Consider the following 7,208-nt stretch of genomic DNA (forward strand, 5'->3'; position numbering starts at 1 on the left):
TTAACATCACTAACATGGACACGTCAAATCTGATAACAAAGTAAACATCCCCCGGATGCGGAATATTACAATTACCTATTTAGGATTTTTCAAATGAATAAAATTTGCAATTTTTGGCTTTTTGTAAAACACAATAATGATGTAAGAAATCTGGCTTTTTTTGTTCTAATAATGTTAAAAATCTTTTGAATTATTATTAAATTGATTTTTAAGAGAACTTTTTGACACGTCAAATCTAACGACACGGCAGATTTCCGGTTCCGGTCATTTAAATCATTTAAATCCATGTTGGTGAACTTTGACATAAGTAGAACAACGTGATTAGAAAGAGAATCATAGAACCAATAATAAACCCAGCCAAGTGTAAAGTCGGGCCTCGCTCTTTTAGGGTTCCGTACTTACATGGTTATGAATAACATATTTTATGTGTATAAAATATTTCATTTCCGAGCTACATCGCAACAATGAAGAAACCGTGAGAGAAAACTCAGAAAATGATCGTTTTTAAAGCGTTTTTATTGGTCAGAGCCAAACTACTCACCTAATTTATGAATTGTTGTTTTCAGTCTATAATAATTATTAATAGTTTGCCACTAAACGCGCTGTTTTCCAGGATATTTACATTAAAGTCTCTGAACACAATCGGCTTTTTATTTGATTTTGAGATTTTGAAAAGTTACTTCATCAATTAGGTAGGTACCTTTTCAAAAAGTTCAAAGTTAGACAAGGTCAAGTCTATACTACTTAGTTTTAAAAATAACAAGTGTGAGGTTTTTTACAGTGGTCTTTATTAGGAGCCAGTCCTTATTAGGTGCAAGTACTTTACCTACCTGTATAATTAATGATACCTGTACTCGTAGTATATCTCTGTGTAGGGTCACAGAATATAATATACCTAATACCTAGTATAGGGTGAGTTATAGTTACTAGTTAGGTGGGTAAGTACCGACGTCGTACTTGGGTACTCGTATTCTGTTTCGAAACGAAATAATTGAATCTGCGCTCGGCAATACTGCCAATTTCAAATTGGAGTATTGGTACAATAGCATTCAAGCTGCATTGGATTGTACACTTGTTGTTTTATACAAATGGCTAAATTCACTCTCTATTGTACTTATGCAGTCACCATATGGCTATTATATTAATATTGTGTATGTATTTCCATAAGATTAATTATTGTATTGAAGCCTCAATAGTTTATGAATTACTAGCTTATGCCCGCGAGTTAGTCCGCGAGGACTACACAAATTTCAACCCCCTTTTTTACCCCCTTAGGTATTGATTTTTCAAAAATCCTTTCTTAGCGGATGTCTCTATCTGCATGCCAAATTTCAGCCCGATCCGCCCAGTAGTTTGAGTTGTGCTTTGATAGATCAGTCAGTCACCTTTGACATAATTATATATATCAACGCACAGCGGCTTAGACTGTGCGTGACCCGGGAGCTCCCACTAATAAGACCAGCGCCAGGGAGGTCGTCAAAAGGAACGTACATTAGGAAAGACGCCTCGTCTCAGCTCCTCTTGACTCTGGCGGTGTGCGTTGCGCCTAAGACGAGCCGAGCCGACAAAGGAACAATCACGAGAACTCCATTAGCGGGCTAACAGAGGCATTTCAATTATCACGTACAGAACAGAACGCTTTCAATTTACTTCTTCCTAACCGAGCTTTTCACTTAAGTGGCATGCTTTATTCAAGTAGGCTTTTATACCTACAACCTCTTTGTTTGTCGTCTTTTTCCATTTTTAGGGTTTCGTACCCAAAAGGTTTTTGTTTTATTTATTCAAAAATTAAAATATTTTTATTCAATTAAACTTAATTACAAGTATTTTTGAATCGTCAACTGCATCACTGCAACCACTGGTTCAGAATGCCTTTCCTACCTAGAAGAACCAGCAAGAAACTCAGCGGTTGCTCTTTTCAAAGATTTGATATACAACATCTTGTTTCAAACATATGTTTGAAACAAGATGTTGTATATCAAATCAGATACAAGTTAGCCCATGACTGCAATCTCACCTGGTGGTAAGTGATGATGCAGTCTGAGATGGAAGCGGGCTAACCTGCAAGGGGTATTGCAGTTTTGATTAAAGCCATGCCCCTTTGGTTTGCCAAGGTGCCAACGGGACCCTGTTACTAAGTGTCCGCTGTCCGTCCGTCCGTCTGTCTGTCTGTCAGCGGGCTGTATATTCTCGTGTTATCGTGTTACCGTAATAAGTAGAGAGTTGAAAATTTCACAGAATGTAGGTATTTCTATTGCCGCTATAACAACAAATAATAAAGATTTTAAAATGGCCGCCATGAAAATTAAGAACAATTAAAATTGTTATTTATTGTACTAAGGTACGGAACCCTTCGTGTGTGAGTCCGACTCACAATTGATCTATTTTTACATTTTTGTTACCTCTGAAGTCTTTGGTCAAAAATGGGAGAAAGTTTCTGCCCAGAGGATTTAGAAGAGTACCTAGAGCTAGGGCTTCTGTTAGAGTTCTGAGTGGTCTGCCCCGACTTTGCCCGGATTACTCGTATCTCCAAAATTGCTAGGTAGGTATATAATAACATATTGCATGCTTATAGGCAGAATTTGGCTGTACCTTTTTGTTTTTGTAACATCTCCACTGTTTACCCATATTCGAACTAAAGAAATTTGAATTGAATTGAATTGCTGGACCAATTTTCACTGGACTTTTACTGGCAAATAACTGCCACATTTACTGGTGGCGGTGCAAGACCGCTGCGTGTGAGAGTCTCTACAAGATGCCCAGGCGTGGCCTTCTACCGGTTGACACTGAACCAACCGAACGAACGATTCTTTTAAACAAATTAAGCAATTCATGTCGCATTGTAGTTTAAAGCGACTAGAGGCAGGTAACGAGCTTTAACAAGGATATAACTAAATTCAAAACGTTCGGAACGAAATAATTGAATCGCTTCGTAGTCATACTGCCAATTGTGAGTGCGAATGCTAGTGATTGTGTTGTTGCGGACGCCGGGCCGTTGTTTAGAGCGGCCCTTTCAAATTACGGCCCGGGAGTTCTATTCGACCCGGGGATGAATTGAATTCGGGCGTATTCAACGCGTGTTGTCATTTGCATAGAATGTGTTTTTAACAGTAGTTTTGGTAACTTCCGTTGTTTAGAGAGACCCTTTCAAATTACGGCCCGTGTGTTCTGTTCGACCCGGGGATGTATTGAATTCGGGCGCATTCAACGCGTGTTGTCATTTGCATAGAATGTGTTTTTAACAGTAGTTTTGGTAACTTCCGTTGTTTAGAGAGACCCTTTCAAATTACGGCCCGTGTGTTCTGTTCGACCCGGGGATGTATTGAATTCGGGCGCATTCAACGCGTGTTGTCATTTGCATAGACTGTGTTTTTAACAGCTTTTTAACGTTTTTACTTTACTTACCTACTTTACTTTTACATTATTAGTGTTGTGATGCGACGCTTCATGCCTTGCTCTCGCAGAAACTCATAAATGATATTAAGTTTGTCTTTGCTCAAGGCATAATAGCTGAACGAGGAGCTTAAAATTGTTTTATCGCCGTCACCCACTCAATTCCAGACGAAGTTTCACCGTAAATACACCCACAAAATAGCTAGTAAAATCACGTAGAAATAAAATTAAACGTTATCAAGCAGCACCCTTAGAGATTCCAAACGCTAAATTATTCATGAAAACCACAGCCGTATGGCACGCAGCCAATTTGAGATGAATAATTTAAACACCTCCAAATTCGAAGTTCTCAAAGTCGGGAATGGTCATTTACAATTTAGTAGCATTATAGACGTATCCTCCGATGGGGTTTAAACTCGGATGTCGACTCGGTTCGTGAGAGAATGAATGAATTATAAATGAACGTACGGGACGGTAGAGGTGACAACGAAGGTATAAATGGGACAGATTCGTACAAATTTGTCGGGACCGGGATGTTAGTATGACATTTACACCTCACTAGCGTTGATAGAATTTGAGCGTCGTCGAAACACTTCCGTGTCAAATCAAAATGAACTTATTTTGAGTACGATTCACATCAAACGCATCGCATCGAATCGCATGGAATCGTATAAGCCCACATGCTGCAATAGCCACCCGCGTGCGGCCCGATGAAGAAAATGTCATGGAATGCGAGTGCATGCCGTCGGGTACCACAGCGGGCTTTCGCATTTTTTGAGCGACCAGATGCTACTGCGTCGCAACTCGCAGTCAGTCAATCTTCATTCCTACCGTGTGGACTCATACGAATACAGACGTGTGGACTGGTGGTTGCACTAGAGGAAAAAAGATGATAAAACTACGATCTAGTAAAGAAAAATGTGGTTATGGCAGAAAGGATGTAAAGTTGATGATTTCTTTCAATAATGCGCGGCGCGATACGTGGCAATGTGTCAATACGATGCGGCGAGTTTGAGTTGAAATATTGTGAAATTCAATGGTACCAACTGAATTTTCGACGTTAAATCAAGCAAGTTTAGGTCCATTTTACTCTGGTATTTTTGTGTTTTGACGCTAGAATTCTATCAACGTATGGTTAGATGTTTTATCTCATGCCACTCGTACTAAGAACTGAACGGTATAGTGTACCAATTTAATTTTGCCGGGTAATCGAGCTTTATGTCTGGAGTGATAAGCATCTATCTGACAATATTGGGAGGTGGATAGATAGTAGCTTTTGTACAAAATTAGAGACAGGAAAATTAAAATTGATAATAATTTTAGAGAGCGGATGTCGAATTCTTTTGGGTCATGAGGATAAAGTTTCATTTAGAAAATACCTAGTTCAGGAGTAGATAAGTATTTTCTATTATATTTTTAAGTTAGGTATATTTCTATTAATTATTTTATTAGGATCTTGAATTAGATGTAAATTGAGACACGGTCTAACATGACACAATTGAATCTAGTTTCAGCGCAGAATCTCGACAATCTAGATATTGCAGATTGGAAAGGCCCGTCGTCGTTCCGTCCGACACAATCAAATTTTGCTTAAACACAGGTTTGAATTGTACCTCTATCTAGTTTACTGTATTTAGCATATATTATGTAGTAGGTATCTGTTCTGTAACCTACCTACATTATAGGTAGGTACTAGAACCAGACAATGATTTGCGGAATTCCATGACATACAAAAAATAATGACGCCTTCAAATACACCCATCGGTTTGTGTAATAGCTAGCTAGCGCTTATAAAGCGGGAGATCAAGGCTTTGATTCCTCGTAAGGTCATTTTGGGAACTTATCTAAAAAATGAAAAACTGACTGATCTATCAACGCACAGCTCAAACTACTTATATCCACGCGTACGAAATGCTTTACGTCATCATTCCCAATTCCTTATACACATTGCTATAGGGTCTGGAATACTCTTCCGAGATCAGTGTATCCTGCCAAATATAATCTGGGTATAGGTACTTAAAACAACAGTGAATAGGCACCTTCTAGGCAAATGTGCCCGTCGGCACCTGAAAAAAGCGCCGTGTGCATAGGCTCTTAGGCCACATCATCACTTCCCATCAGGTCAAGCGTGCGCCTATAATAATGAATTAAAAATATCTCTTTACTATTCCAATCAGTACGCTAAGTAAGTAGGTACGAGATTTTATGTCTTACCAACGTTGATAGTATTCGAGTGTCTAAAACCTTCCGCTTTATAGTAAACTGGATCTTAACTGACTTGTTTTAAAGCTCAAGTTCGTCTACACATCTACAGCCAGCGCTCCAAGCGGAAACGTTGCGAAATTAAAATCAGTGGCATTGTATTTTTGACTTCAATTCAAAGCACTTTAGGTCCAATTTACTTTGACGGTATTGTGTTTCAACTCTCGAATTCTAGCAACGTTTGGTGAGACGTAAAATCTTTAAGCGTACAGGTAGAGTAAAACGTCGGCCCTTCATCTCAATACTGTACTTAACAATAGATAACAAGCAAGATATAGGTAGAGCTCAAAGCACAAAGCCGGGGCGGGCATTGTTTGGTACTATTCCGATTACTCAACACGACCTACGCAATGTTGGCCATTGTTGGGGCGACCACGCTGTGTTTGATTAACGGGTATATCGGCATTGGACGCGAAGCATCTGACATATTATATTTGTATACTTATAGTCCACGCCAGGTTGAGATGGCAATCGGGGTATAAGGCCGGGGGACGCCCCGCACACCCGCACGTCACCCGCGCTGGGCTGCACCGGGTTAGCGCGGGGGCTGTGCGGGTGTGCGGGCCGTTCGCGTACACATAGGTATGACAATTTGTATAGGTAATAGTAGATACCAATAGAAATTGGTCTGCAATACATAGCCGTGTACCTACCCGATAGGCCATGCTTACATCGGCAACACTTTAGGAACCATCCGAGTCTAATCTAATGACATACTCGTAGTCGTAGATATTTTTTAAATCAGTGGCCCTACCGCGGTTGTTTGACAGCTACAATGTCACGATCGCAATCATCTCTGATTGGTTAATGCTCGCTCACTATTGGCTACAATGCATTGTTGCAACAAGAATCGCACAAATTCAGCCAATCAGAACAATTGAGATTGTAATAATGATTGATGCAGGTTTTAGACAATCGCCCTACTGTATTTTCACGGATTCGGATCGGTTGGGTGCGTGATCGCTATTAGGGGGTGAATTTTCAAAAATCCTTTCTTACCATTCACGTCTTTTATGTTTGATTGAAAACTAGCTATCTTGAAAGACTATACGTTCTGGTGTCAAGGTAGCCTAAGGAATGGTTCCGACAGTAACGTTGGATGATAATGTACCTACCGATTTGAAAATGGGCTTTTGTTGTGTAAAATTTGATCTCATATTGAGATAAACTGTTATATGAGGAACTTACGTTTATTTATAGTTGCTAGAAAAAAAAGAAAGCATCCATTAGTTACACCCGGATGTAACAACATTTACTACAGACATCGATATAAATGACAAGATATGGCCAAGCGAACAAAAATTTTCATGGTTTTGGAACCAAATAAATCAGCGCCACCTCTTAGATACTATAATGAACGACCCGTTTGAAATCCAGACGTCACTGAGGTTGCATTGGTGCTAAATAAACATTTTATTACCAATGAGTCGGTGCCATTTTGGTTGTTGTCCTTACGAAGTAATATATAAGTCAATGACTACAGAATAAAATATGTACATTTTGCTATGTACTTCCACCCCTTAGGGTACAATTATTTTGCCGCACGGCCAGAA

Source organism: Maniola hyperantus, chromosome 7 (genome assembly GCF_902806685.2).
Source record: "Maniola hyperantus chromosome 7, iAphHyp1.2, whole genome shotgun sequence".
Classification (NCBI taxonomy): Eukaryota; Metazoa; Arthropoda; class Insecta; order Lepidoptera; family Nymphalidae; genus Maniola; species Maniola hyperantus.